This window comes from Macrobrachium rosenbergii, chromosome 54, assembly GCF_040412425.1.
Source record: "Macrobrachium rosenbergii isolate ZJJX-2024 chromosome 54, ASM4041242v1, whole genome shotgun sequence".
NCBI classification, from domain to species: domain Eukaryota; kingdom Metazoa; phylum Arthropoda; class Malacostraca; order Decapoda; family Palaemonidae; genus Macrobrachium; species Macrobrachium rosenbergii.
Genome location: NC_089794.1, coordinates 47,984,542 through 47,999,424, shown reverse-complemented (window position 1 = coordinate 47,999,424; position 14,883 = coordinate 47,984,542). Strand labels below are relative to the sequence as shown.

The 14,883-nt window shown below is 48.4% G+C and overlaps 1 protein-coding gene and 1 non-coding gene across 2 annotated transcripts in view; both read left to right on the top strand.

Annotated features, from left to right (window-relative positions):
- The window catches only part of Rad17 (Rad17 checkpoint clamp loader component), a 237,028-nt gene that overhangs the window by 95,647 nt on the left and 126,498 nt on the right, over window positions 1–14,883 (top strand).
- Window positions 3,864–3,982, top strand: LOC136835104 (5S ribosomal RNA). The gene has a single exon (XR_010851984.1). It is a non-coding gene; the product is annotated as a 5S ribosomal RNA (ribosomal RNA).

The window sequence follows — 14,883 nt, the reverse complement described above, 5'->3', positions numbered from 1 at the left end:
TCTCTCTCTCTCTCTCTCTCTCTCTCTCTCTCTCTCTCTCTCTCTCTCTCTCTCTCTCCTCTCTCAGTATACATATCCTTTAATAATGAAAAAACAGTAAAATATCAATAAAATGTTGTTTTATATACAGAATCCATTTATACTGTGCTTAGACTTTGATGTCAACACCACAGTTCTCTCTCTCTCTCTCTCTCTCTCTCTCTCTCTCTCTCTCTCTCTCTCTCTCTCTCTCTCTCTTTCAGTATATATATCCTATAATGAAAAAATACAGTAATTGCCCTACGAAAAAAAGCGAATTAGTGAAAATTTTAGAGATATGGTCCATAGAAAAATTTGTGAATTAGTTAAAGTTCCCACATAAAATTTGAAAGATATGTTCCACATAGTGAAGCTTGAGAAAGTGAAGCGCATAAAAGTGGGGTTCTGGTTAAAAGATTGAATTGGTATAGTACTGTATATGTTCATATTCATGCTGTAAAACTTCAAAGTTCCACAAACTGTGAAGATCAAGAACCAAAATGTAACTAAGAGAAAACTACCAAACAAAAAATACATTTACTCATCATTCAAGTCTTATAAATGTTAATGTTAGAACATTAACATTGTGGTTTTATATTAAAATATTTCATTTCTGGGTTATACGACCTGTGTCACCCGGTGAAATAACCATTCAGCATTTATTTCTAGGTAAATCTATTGCTAAATATACCAGAGAAAAAGCTAAATGCAAAGCTGGAGTTACTACCCCAGTGCAAGCTCCATAAAATGGAGTCGTGTATATGAAAGGGTGAGATTGTCACAATCACAGGCCTCCGCCCTGTAGACATTCCCAATGTCAAAGTCCCCAGAGCGAGGTGCCGATACAACGCCCAAAGACCTTTCTGTGGACTATCAACAAACCAGCGCCACCTGCTTTCCATTTTAGCACGCGTCCTTTTCCGTTGTGTTTTGGTTGGTGCGCTTATTTTGTGCCTTTTTCCTTGAAGTATGGCTTCGTCTCAGGATTTATCATCCCCTAAGTTGAGTACCATCTCTTTCTTTTATTTTAGGCGGTTGGGGCTCCTTATTTCCGCCTAATTTTATAATTGGGGGGACATATAACGCCCGCCTCGGCCGCCTTCCTCCCGGCCTCATGTGACCTTCAGTCTCGGTGGGGTTTTTTGCTGGGGCTTCCCCTTCCATTTATTTATGCTCTTATGTTTTTATGTATATCCTACATAATTCATATTGGTTTAATTATTTTAGTTTTGTTACCCTTCCCTGGGGAAGTGCGGGTCCCTTGTCACTTAGGCTACGAGTTTCCCCCTCAGGCCTATCCGTTTTTTAATCAGTCTTATTTGATTTTATTTAGGACCCTCACCCTCCAGCTCTTGGGTATTTTATTTGAGATGGTACGGTTATGCCTATTAGTTTCATTTTTATGCCTAGCGCATGATTGATGATTTAGATATTTACAGATTTTGTTCGTTGTTATTTTTAGTGAAGGTCAGCCATTTTCCCTCCGCGCTCATATCGCGTTGGGTTTGGTTCACCCTTCTACATGTGTCGTTTATAATTTGATCTTATTATTTATTTTACGTTTTGTTCATGCAACTTACCTGTCAGATATATATATAGCTGTATTCTCCGAAGTCCGACAGAATTCCAAAAACTTGCGGCACACGCAGTGGGGCCAGGTGGTTAATACCCATTCCCGCCGCTGGGAGGCGGGTATCAGGAACCATTCCCATTTTCTATTCAGATTTTCTCTGTCGCCGGTACTGTCAACAACTGTTTTCAGTACCTCCGTCTTTGGATTTCGTAAACTCGTTATTTTCCACTTAAGTATTCTATTTGACTTTTGGTTTTTGTCTTTGGATTGTGGATTGGCATACGCTTTTGTGGAATTTGATTTTGATTGCTCTTTGGATGATGTCTGGATCTAGTTATGCTAGCTTCAGAGTATGTTGTGTGAATGAGTTTAAGGTGAGGCTACCGAAAGTTTCGGTAGATCCTCACTTTCTATGCATGAGGTGTAGGGGGCAGGTTTGCTTGATAAATGATCGCTTACTTTGCCTCCCACCCTGCTAATTTATTAGTCCAGGATTTCATTCTCGCACTAATAGTGCTCCTTTTTGCATCTGGAAGATGGCTAACAAAATATTATCTATTGCGAAGGTGCATAGTTTGAGCGAGTCAAGCGATAATAAAGAAGAAACAATAGTAACGCTGGGTCAGTCAAAGTGCACGTCGTGAAAACGGACTCGTAAGGCGGACGCTGAAGAGGATATGTCCAATAAAGTTTTCGTAACTATGTTGTTACAACAAAATCAAACACTTATGGAGTTATTAAAGGAAATGTAAGGTTTGTTTTTGGAGATAGTCTCCCGAGAGCAGCGGGACTAGAGTGACGTCACGTAGGCAATGGCTGCCTCCTAGTAAAAGTAAACAAACGCTTTCGCGAGTTCAAAGTAGCACGGTAAACGTTAAAGATGCCATAATTTACTCAGGTCGGTATCAAACATTAGTTTTAGTCAGGGTGAGGAGATAACCTACCATAATTTTAGTTAAAACGACGAGAATAGGTTTTATCTCGCCGAGACTGATTTAAATCTACCGGCCTAACGTAGGCGAGCCAAATTCTAGTACTCGTAGGCTAAGCGGGAGTTGAGACTTCCCAAGTAGGTAGCCTATTTCACAATATATTGACTGGGGGGCCTTTCTGTCAAGCATGCTTCGTCTCCCAGTCGTGCTCACCGCTCGCTGGATCGCCATCGTGACGCTCTGCTGCAGCGTGACGCTCCGCAAGCAGCTATCCTGGACGCTTCTGTAGCTGCTCGTCAGGACGCTCCTCTCACTGCCGTGCAGGACCCTCGGCTGGACCGCCATCGTGACGCTCCGCAAGCAGCTATCCTGGACGCTTCTGTAGCTGCTCGTCAGGACGCTCCTCTCGCTGCCGTGCAGGACGCTCGGCTGGACCGCCATCGTGACACTCCGCAAGCAGCTATCCTGGACGCTTCTGTAGCTGCTCGTCAGGGCGCTCCTCTCGCTGCCGTGCAGGGCGCGCCGGATGGACTCACGGAGGACGCCTCTTTGGTTGCTCGAAGTGACGCTTCAGAGCAATCAAAGTCTGCGGGGAAGCGTAGATCCCATCTGCGTGTTGGACCGCAAGGCCTTCGTTTCTCCCATTGAAGAGGGAGAAGTCTCTTGTGAGTCGGAGCCTGCAGTCCTTGAGCAGCCTCCCCCTTCCTCGTCTACGGACTACCAGGTGTTAGCCGGCCTTTCTTAGGACTTGTTTGGCAACAAGTTTCAAACCCTCGGCCACTCTCTCTCCTCCTTCGCAGTTTGCTTCGTCCTAGACGAGGAGAGCGCCGGGGTTTGTCAAGATGACTTCGTCTCTGGCGACGAAGAAGGCCTTCAAGAAGGTTAACACCTGGATGGAGGAAGGAAGACCCAAGGCAAGACTTCTTTTGCCCTGCCTCCGTCCAAGCTGAGCGGCAAGGCAGGTATGTGGTAAGAGACCGGGAGGGACGTCGGCTCAAGAGTTCCTTCGTTGTCCCAGGGAGACTTCGCTAGCTTGGTCGACGCGCCTAGAAGGTCCCTCCTGTCGGCTGCCAAAGTGTCCTGGACTATGTCGGAGACGGATCACCTTTTGAAAGGACTGTTTCAACCATGGAGGTCTTCAATTTCCTGGACTGGTGTTTGGGGGCTCTAGACGTCAGGATTAGGAGTCCCGACTGATCTGCCTGGGGAGCTGTCCAGCGTGTTGAACTGCATGGACAAGGCAGTCAGGGATGGCTCGGAGGAACTGGCTTCCCTCTTTGTACGGGGCCTCTTGAAGAAGAGGGCCTTGTACTGTAACTTTACAGCCTATGGCCCTACCAGCCAACGGCCATACCACATTGAAAGCACCGCTTCTCGTGCGATCAGCGAAGTTAAGCAACGTTGGGTCTGGTCAGTACTTGGATGGGTGACCGCCTGGGAACACCAGATGCCTTAGGGCTTTGCTGTTCTCCCCGTTTTCGAGCCATCTCTTCCCCCCAGTCCTTGTTCAAGGATCTCTCCTCCAGCTTGAAGGAGGCCACTCAAGACCTCTTGGCCCACTCGTCAAGACGCCCGGCAGTCCCTTTGATGTCGTTGTCAGGTCAGACCTCCAGGAAGTAGAAGCCCTTTCGTGGAGGAGCTTCTTCCTCGAGATCTTCTCCCCGAGGTAGAGGTCTTTTCAGAGGCGGAGCCCCGCCTAAATCTTGGGGCAGGAAGTGATTTGCAGCGCCTCCAGACACCTGTAGGAGCCAGGCTTCTTTTGTTTGCGAGCCTGGAGAGCAAGAGGGGCAGACACCTGGTCCCTTGAAGTTATCGAGAGAGGATACAGGATCCCCTTTCTCGACTCACCACTTCTGTGCACGTCGCCCAGGGATCTGTCTTCCTCATTCCATCAAGAGAGGCAACAGATCCTTTTCGAGCTATTAGAGCAAATGCTCGAGAAAGAGCTGTGGAGCAAGTCCTGGAGCTGGACTCCCCAGGATTCTACAACCGACTGTTCCTAGTTCCGAAGCAGTCGGGAGGATTGAGACCAGTCCTTGATGTCAGTAGACTGAACCGCTTCATGGTGAAGGAGAAGTTCACGATGGAGACGTCCCAGTCTGTTTTAGGAGCATTAAGACCAGGAGATTCGATGGTCGCTCTGGACTTACAGGACGCTTACTTTCACGTTCCCATACATCCCCAGTCGAGGAAGTATTTGAGGTTTGTACTAGGGGACGAGTGTTTCAATGCAGAGCTCTTTGCTTCGGGCTAAGCACAGCTCCCATGATCTTCACGATTATCATGAGAAATGTGGCGAGATGGCTTCACTTGGCGGGTATTCGTATCTCGCTTTACCTGGCCGATTGGCTCATCCGAGCCTCTTCACAGTCAAGGTGTCTGGAGGACCTGAATGCGAATTTAGAGTTGACAAAGTCCCTAGGACTTCTAGTGAACGAAGAAAAGTCCCATCTGATCCCGACGCAGTCCATCGTCTATCTGGGGATTCAGATGGATTCAGTGGCTTTTCAAGCTTTTCCATCCCAGGAACGTCAGTAGCAATGCTTAGAAAAGTCTCATCCTTCCTAGGGAAGGAAATATGCTCGGTGAGGGAATGGACGAGTTTGCTGGGGACCATTTCCTCTCTGGAGAAGTTTGTTTCCCTGGGAAGACTTCATCTCAGGTCGCTCCAGTTTTTCCTGGCGGAAAACTGAATAGACAAGGAGAATCTAGAGGAGACCCTGAAGATCTCTCCGTTTTCAAGATTCACCTGAGGTAGTGGCTCGACCCTCGAGGTGGCAGAAGGGGCTTCTCTAGGGGAGCCCGAACAGGTGTCCTGGGGATACATCAATCTCAAGGAATTAAGGAATTAGGGGATCCTGCTGGCCCTTCAATCCTTCGAGAGCTAAGTGTCAGGCCGAGTCGCACAAGTAAATTCAGACAACTCCACAGCCCTGGCATACCTCAAGAAACAGGGAGGAACTCGTTCCCGGTCCCTGTTCGCCCTGGCGAAGGAGATCCTGCTTTGGGCCCATGCGCGGGGGATCACGATCCTTACGAGGTTCGTTGCAGAATATCCGCGCGGACCTTCTCGGTCGACAGCGGCAGCTTCTACCGACCGAGTGGACCCTTCACGAGGAAGTATGTCAGGAGCTGTGGAGGTTATGGGGACGTCCCTGGGTAGATCTGCTCAGGCAGCCCCATTTCGAAAGGTACCTCAAAACTTCCCGCTCTGAGTCTATCTGCATTCAGACTATCAGCCGACAACAAGGATCTTCACGATCTCTTGAGATCCTTTTGAGACTGTCAAGGTACCTCATTCCAGGACGCCTCCTGGAACCTGGATGTCGTCCTAAATTTTTATGTCAAATACCTTTGAGCCTCTTTCTTCGGCGTCTCAAGAATGTGACAAGGAAGGTTTTTTTCCCTAACTGCTCTGGCTACGGCGAAGAGAGTTAGTGAACTTCAGGCTATCAATAATCATGTAGGGTTTTAGAGGCCATAATGCAGTATGTTCTCTAAGCCGTATGTTCTTGCTAAAACGAGAACCCGTCTACCCCTTGGCCCAGGACCTTCGAGATTAAGGGTATGACGGGATTAAGGGTATGACGGAAATTCTCGGACATGAACCAGAAAGAGTCATGTGTCCTGTCAGGGCTCTCAAATTTTATTTGCAGAAGACTCGAGAAAGTCGAGGTCCTTCGGACAGTCTGTGGTGCTCTGTCAAGAGGCCGGATTTGCCTCTTTCTAAGAATGCACTGGCGTTCTTTTTTTAGAAGCACCATTTTAGACGCACTTTCCGACGTTCAAGACAGTGACTTGAGTCTTTTGAAGTTAAGGCTCACGAAGTTAGAGCCATTGCAACCTCGGTGGCTTTCCAGAAGAACATGTCCCTTTGCGATCTTCTGGGTACCACCTTCTGGCGAAGCAATTCGGTGTTCACTTCACATTACTTGCGGGACGTGAAGACGACATACGAAGACTGCTATTCGCTAGGACCATACGTTTCCGCACTCCAGATCGGCCCCATAACACTTCTAGGCCTGGACCTCTGTCGGACTCCCAGGACCAGGGAGAGGGCAAGTCGAAAGCCACAGGAGGGTTACGGGGGCTTCCCACCGATCTGGCGTCCCTTCAGCAGGACCTGTGGTCGCTTCTGCAGACACAGTGTTGCGGGCAGGAGCGATACTCATCCTATCCTTTAGAGGTTAGGAAGTATATTTTAATCTTGATTTTGTTTTTTTTCGTCAGATCGGTCCCATAACGCTTCTAGGCCTGGACCTCTGTCGGACTCCCAGGACCAGGAGAGGGCATGTCGAAAGCCGCAAGAGGGTTACGGGGCTTCCCCGATCTGGCGTCCCTTCGGCAGGACCTGTTGACGCTCTAGGTCAGGTGGTTGGTTGTTGCTCCTTTTGCCCTCACAGTATGGCCTTATGATCTAGTCCCATTGTGGTCACGCCCCCGTGGACAGATCATCTAGAACTCACCAGCTATATAGGTCACTACCTTGCTGGAGACTCTAGTAAAGCAGAAGCAGGCTTGGGTGACAGTAATCACGAAGTCAGCTATGCTAACTTAGGCCTGGACCTCTGTCGGACTCCCAGGACCAGGGAGAGGGCATGTCGAAAGCTGTAAGTTGGTTACGGGGACTTCCCACCGATCTGGCGTCCCTTCGGCAGGTCCTGTTGATGCTCTCGGTCAGGTGGTTGGTCGTTGCTCCTTTTGCTCTCACAGTATGGTCTTATGATCTAGTCCCATTGTGGTCATGCCCCGTGGACAGATCATCTAGAACTCACCAGCTATATAGGTCACTACCTTGCTGGAGACTGTAGTAAAGCAGAAGCAGGCTTCGTGACTGTAATCACGAAGTCAGCTATGCTAACAAGTAAGGAACCAAGGCGTCAATCGCCTACATATTTGTTTCCTAAATCCTATTCTGTCTCTTCCCACCTCCAATGGTGGGATTCAGCTATATATATATCTGACAGGTAAGTTGCATGAACAAAATGATATTTTAATGATAAAATTAAGTTTGTTCATACTTACCTGGCAGATATATATAATCATAGTGCCCACCCTCCTCCCCTCAGGAGACAGTGGCACTAGAAAATCTGAATAGAAAATGGGAATGGTTCCTGATACCGCCTCCCAGCGGCGGGAATGGGTATTAACCACCTGGCCCACTGCGTGTGCCGCAAGTTTTTGGAATTCTGTCGGACTTCGGAGAATACAGCTATATATATATCTGCCAGGTAAGTATGAACAAACTTAATTTTATCATTAAAATATCATTTTTGTGAGGTTAACTTTTATAGGCTAGTCTGTTAGATACCGTGTTCCCTCATGAGCTAACCTCCCTGGCCGCTGGGCGGCCATGGTAGGTTAGTCTAGGAGTTAGGCTATTAGCGAATCGGTTCTCTTCCTTGGGAGGGAAAGTTAGGTGTGTAGGAGGGCCTCATGTTATGCGCTTCCCTGATGTTTGTTGCTTGGATGGAGGTGTCAGGCCTGCGTTGACCTCCCTCTCCCTGTTTCGGCCTTTCTGTGTGGGCTCCCGAGTCCTAGTAAGGTTAAGCTGAAATAGCGAGGGTCTCTCTTTTCGTAGCCTACCCTTGTCCGAGCCGCAGCCTTCGGGGCAGCATTCCAGCTTCATGTGGATTCCCCCTCTCCTACCACCTTCCCCCTCTCCTCCCTGCTCTTTCCCCCCTTGGTTCATTTTCACATATTTTGTTAACTTACCAAGGCTTGAGAGTTCTTAGCCCTGATCCTTCCGTTAATAGCCTACATTCCTTACCCCTTTCCCCGCATTGATTGGTTCTCCCTTGTTCTCTCTACCCAGGGCTTCCAATCTTAACCGATCGGCACCCTGTCAAGAACTTGTCTGGTGTCTAGGGGTGCCTCCCCACTCCTGGCCACCGTACCTTGTTTACCATTCCTTGCGCTCTTTGGCCTTTGAGGGTCCCCTGTCCTCTCTTCTTCTTCCGTGTTAGTCGCTCGTTATGTTCGACCCTCGGGAGAGAGAAGGGGTGCCTCATGGCGTCCGGGTGCTCTCTCACTCCCTGGCCGCCGCTGCTGGTCCCCTCCATTGGCCTGTCCCCCTCCCTTCCCTAGCGTCAGTGTGAATGTTTTTCCCCCAGCCAGGGTGTCGTTCTCGTAGACCATCGCCTCGCGGGGAAAATATTGTACGGTAGCCAGTTAGAGTTTTCCACCTGACTGTCTTCTGTCTCATTTTCACATGTCCGCTAGTGTTTATCCTCTGTTCTATTCATTTAGAACTTTGTTCCTTACCAGGTATCTGTCTTTCCTTGACTAGTTTATTTATGTGTTTTCCGCTAGGTAGTTGGGCTTTCTCGTTACCCTCCTTTCTTAATACCACTCCGGTGGGTATGGTGTATGGTCGGTCGGTGCTCAACACACCACCTCCGCCGTCACTGTATCGACGTAACGTGACTCCCCTGGCGCCAAGCGGAAACTCTTTGACTGTTTAATCTTAAGTTAACCATTCACTGTATTTACTTGTTATTTATTGACGCATGTTATTGGCGGGACCTCTTGTTTCTCCGGATTAACTCCGGCGGTCCCCCCTGTTTTATTTTAATTTTATTGTCATGTATAAGCTAGTTGGACCTCATCATCGTACCAGAATTTTCTGGCGGGGTCTGACCGGTCTTTTTGCATGCCCAGTCAATCTTTATTATCCTAAGACGCTACTCCGGCGTGCCTTATTAGCATACTCATGTACCCATCCACTTACAAGTGGTGCGTTGTCAGGAGCAGGGGTGTACGGCGGTCCTCCAACAGGCGAGTGGGCATGAGGTCTGTAGGTCCCACTCCGGGTGCGCCGTCCACGTGGAGGATCGAGTCGTCTGGCACCCCGATGGTTGTGAGGTGTGCTACGCTCTCTATGAGCGGGTTCTGGATGAATCGGTAAGCTTGGAATTTTCAGTTCCGGTTCATAGTTCCCTTTGAGTTACGTCTCTTGTGGATAATTGGAAGATATCTTTTATAGTAGGAGATTTCGTTAGTGACATTCTCCTTCTTTCAGGTTGACTGCAACTCCCGAGACTCTTCGCTCTTGACCCTCAAGACCTGGGTCAGCGGCTTCGGTAGGAACGTCGGGGCGGGGAAGCCTTATGTCCTTTCCAAGGAAATCTGCAGTGTTCTCTTCCCTGGCGCCTGGATCTCAGCGTCAGTTTCGGACGAAGTGGCCGCCCCTTTGATCGCTGGGATCCGGGAGATGACCCAACCCTCCCAGGAGGAAGCGGCCGCATGCGGAGAGGTTACGGAAGATGTTGCGGTGTTGAACCTGAATTTGGAGCCCATGAACGTAGACCTGGATCTCCAAGCAGGTAAGGGGGTAAGTGAGGCAGGTGATTACTTGTTCAGCTCTCCTTCTTCTTCTGCTTCCTCTTTCAGGGGATTTGTGAAATCCTCTTGCCTTATGGACAGTGCAAGGTCTACCATCCCTAAGGTAAAATCAATATAGAAAAAGACCTTGAAAACCCAGAAAGTCCGCTCCGGGGTTCCCTCGAAGACGTCACGGGCTCCTAGTCCCGTGCCGTCTACGAGCAAGGCCTCTACCTCTGGGAAGGGATCAAGAGCGAAACAGAGTAAGGAGGTTCCCCCCCCTCCTTCCTTTGATGCAGAAGCTTTTGCCAAGCTTCTTATGCAGAAGCTCGACAGGAGAGTTGACGACAAGCTGTCTCAACTCTCATCTCAGCTGTCATCCTCCAACGCTTCCGTTTTTTCCCTGTCACAGCAGGTTAAGTCCCAAGGGAACTTGATCTCGGGGTTCATGCACGGCAGAGTGGCCGCCAGATCCTTTTCTGTCCCGGACACCTCCAGCCTTCCTCCCTTCGATAAGGGGAATCCCTGGCGCCTAACCCTTTATGCTCCCCAGCATGAGGGTACCCTTACCATTGAGGGTCTAGGCACCCACAGGTTGGAGGAACTTGAGTTCTTCCCTCCCAGTCTGGAGCCTCCTTACCCAGGTTACGCCAGACTTACGGAGGAGGCATGGATTTGGTCCGACAAGGTCCCCAAGGAGACTGTCATCTTCCTGAGGGACCAAGCTCAGTCCTCTCTGCTACGTACTCTGATGGAGTGACAAGCAGAGAACACTAAACTTACCCCGGCCAAGGGTACGTTCACAATGTTCTCTTTGGGGGAGGCTCTCCCTACCCCTTGCACTACAAAGGTGGCCTTGCTCACTAGTCAAACGAGCATGGAGGGCAAACCCCTTCCTCATCTCCGGGAGACAGATCCCACCTCTCTAGTCTTCCCCGGAGATTCTAAGTTCTGGGAGGGAGCTCCGGCCACCTTCACGGTAACTAGGCTCGACCCAGACTGCGCCTCTAACCTTTTCAGCGAGCAACTCCCTAAGATCCCGGATTCGCTCCTGAAGGCTGAAGCCGAGACTAAGGACAGGCTTAGCAGGTCCTTAAATTCTCTGACTCTGGCCGAGGCAACTTCGGTGGTATATAGCGAAGACTCTCTATTTCAGGTCCTGACAAAATCTCTCTTGGCAGGTTTTCAGCAGGACCTTCACGATTTCATCACGGCCCGGATGAACTGCCGGAAGCACATCTTTTCGGCAGCTTCTATCCGTCATGAGCCTAACAGGCTTATGAAGAGCTCCATCTGGGGAGCTAATCTCTTCCCCCAAGAAGAGGTAGATGCGGTCCTAGCCGAAGCGACTAGGGCCAATCAAAGTCTCCGCTCTCGTTGGGGCGTTCCATATAAGCGGAAACTGATGGAGTCCGCCGGACCTCATCCCAAATCCGGGAAGAGGTTTAAGAAGTTTAAACGGCTCCCAACTCAGACTGTCTTGCAGGCTGTCCAGGTCCCCGCACCCGGTCAGCCTTCAACCTCCCATGCCCAACCTCAGCCTCAGTACGTGCTGGTTCAACCAGCTCATCAGTCCCTCGCTGCCCCCTCGTATGTCTCTTCCCCGGCTTTCAATGCTTCATATGAAAGCCACGGGGCATTTCGTTCTATCCAGAATGCAAGGGGAACCAGGGCCAGAGGATACTTCAGAGGTAGGGCAGCACCTCGCTCCTCCTCCCGAGGAAGAGGAGGCAGAGGTTCCAGAGGAGGCAGACCATCTCCTGCCCAGTGAGATCTCTCAGGTAGGTGGGAGGTTGTACCATTTTCGGGACCAATGGAGTTTCAGTCCATGGGCCCAGAGCATAGTCTCCAAAGGCCTGGGGTGGAGTTGGAGCAGAGGTCCTCCCCCCCTAGTCAGGTTTCATCAATCACCGTCCAAAGCCCTGAAGGACTTCGTGAAGGATCTATTACAAAAGAGGCCAATAAAGAAAGCGAGACATTTGAAGTTTCAAGGCAGACTAGTGTTCCAAAGAAAGGTTCCAGTCAACAGAGAGTAATTCTAGACTTGTCCCGTCAAAATTCTTACATTCAATGCGACAAATTTTGAATGCTTACAATCTCGCAGGTTCGGACCCTACTGCCCCGTGGAGCCGTAACCACCTCTATAGATCTTTCAGACGCTTATTATCACGTCCCGATTGCGAGAAGGTTCTCTCCTTATCTGGGGTTCAGACTGGGAAAGCAAGCATACTCATTCAGGGTCATGCCATTCGGTCTCAATATAGCCCCCAGAATTTTCACCAAACTGGCAGATACGGTAGTTCAGCAACTACGGTCTCAAGGGATCATGCTGGCCACATACCTGGACGATTGGATAATTTGGGCACCCAATGCCAGCGAATGCCAGAAAGCAACAGCCATAGTAATCAGTTTTCTGGAATCTCTAGGCTTCCAAATAAACAGGGAGAAATCCCGCTTAGTACCGGAGAGTCGCTTTCAATGGTTAGGGATCCAGTGGGACCTACGTTCACACAAACTATCTCTTCCGCTGGCCAAACGGAGAGAAATAGCCAAGGCAACCAGACAGTTCCTCAAGAACAAGAAAGCTTCCCTGCACTCCAAGAAAGAGTCTTAGGCTCTCTTCAGTTTGCTTCAGTAACAGATCTGCTTCTGAAAACCAAACTGAAGGATATAAACAGGGTATGGCGGAGCCGGGCCAACGTCAGGTTCAGAGACAAGGTGTCTCTAATTCCGCCAATTTTGAAAAAGAGACTCCGGCCTTGGACAACAGTCAAGAGCTTATCGAATTCAGTACCACTCCAATTTCCCCCTCCGGCATTAGTGATTCACACCGATGCTTCCCTAAGCTGGTGGGGAGGGTACTCTCAACACAAGAAAGTTCAGGGGACATGGTCCACTATGTTCCGCCAGTTCCATATCAATGTTCTGGAAGCAATGGCAGTCTTTCTAACCTTGAAGAAGCTACATCCAAACAGTCTGATCCATATCAGACTGGTCCTGGACAGCGCAGTGGTGGTGCATTGTATAAACAGGGGAGGTTCCAAGTCGAGCTGGATCAACCAGGTTATGATAGCAATATTCTCCTTAGCAAACAAACACCGGTGGCATCTGTCTGCTACTCATCTGGCAGGAGTTCGGAATGTCATTGCAGATTCCCTATCCAGGACAACTCCGCTGGAGTCGGAATGGTCCTTGGACAAAACATCATTCGAATGGATTTGCAGTCAGGTCCCGGTCTCAAGTAGATCTCTTTGCAACAGAATGCAACCACAAACTTCCCTGTTATGTGGCTCCCAACCTGGACCCTCTGGCTCACTCCACAGATGCAATGTCGATAGATTGGAACAAGTGGCGGAGGATCTATCTGTTCCCTCCAGTAAACCTGTTAATGAAAGTCCTTCACAAGCTCAGGACATTCAAAGGTCAGGTGGCTCTGGTAGCTCCCAATTGGCCGAAGAGCAACTGGTTCCCGCTTCTTCTAGAGCTGAAGCTTGGTGCTTACAGATCCCCAATCCAAAACTGACACAAATAGTACAAACTCAGACTGTGTCAGCTTCCTCAAGAGTTCAGAATGCCCTAGCTTTATGGATTTCATGAAGTTTGCAGCTCAGAAAGATGCTAATATTGACCCTATTAACACTTTGTTCCTAGAATCAGACAAAAGGGAATCCACTCTTAGACAATATGACTCAGCAGTTAAGAAATTAGCACTCTTCTTAAAAGAATCTGAAGCAACTATAATGACCACGAACCTAGCAATCTCATTTTTTAGGTCATTATTTGAAAAAGGTCTTGCCTCTAGTACCACTACTACAGCCAAATCAGCTTTTAAAAAGATATTTTTACATGGATTTAATATTAATTTAACGGATTCTTATTTTTCCTCAATCCCTAGAGCATGTGCTCATTTGAGACCAGTAACCCGTCCACACACGGTTTCCTGGTTCTTAAATGACGTCCTTAAATTAGCATCAGAAACTGATAATCAGAATTCTTCATTCTTAAGTTTACTGAGGAAGACCTTATTCTTAATTAGTTTAACTTCAGGTGCTAGAATTTCCGAACTGTCTGCCCTGTCTAGAGAGCCCAATCATATTGATTTCCTTCCATCAGGTGAAGTGTTGCTAGCCCCTCATCTTAAGTTTCTAGCTAAGAATGAAGATCCTCGAGATAGATGGTCTCCCTGGAAGGTCGTTCCCCTCCCACAAGACCTATCACTATGCCCGGTCTTTACTTTAAAGGCTTATTTAGACAGGACCTCTCAAATAACTTCGGGACCTCTGTTTGTGAGGGAAGGTGGAGGAACTATTTCTATGAAGGCCATCAGACAACAGATCTTATATTTTATTAAACAAGCAAACCCAGAATCAGCTTCAAAGGTCCATGACATTAGAGCAGTGGCCACCTCCACTAATTATTTTCATCATATGAATTTTGAGGATCTTACAAAATATACAGGGTGAAAATCTCCCCTGGTATTCAAACGCCACTATATGAAATCCTTAGAAGCTCTGAAATTCCCCACAGTGGCGGCAGGAATATTGTTCCTCCCTCTAATTAATTCCTTTTATATTTCTTTAACCTCAGTCACTTTTCCTCCCACCTACCTGCCTCATTTATTCCCTTTACCATCACCTCTGGGTCAGGCGTACTTCACAGCCTGTCTCCTGACCATGTTGCATTTTGTCTTTGTCACCTGTTATTAGCATTTAAGTACGTTTTTCATGTTCTAATGTTCTCTTGTCTTGCGGGACATAGTTCCCCCACCTTATTATAGTTTGTCTTTATATATAATTTTCAACTTGGATAATTAAAAATCTTTTGGAATTATAGTTTTATTTCTTTTTCACGATGGTATTTTGATTCTCTGTTATTATTTCACCGGGTGACACAGGTCGTATAACCCAGAAAAAGGATTTTGACAAAGGAAAAATCTATTTCTGGGGGGAGACCTGTGTCACCCGGTGACCCACCTCTGTTCTTCCTTTCCCCCCCTAGTTAAAATACCATTCTTAGGTGGTGGGTGCTAACATGGAA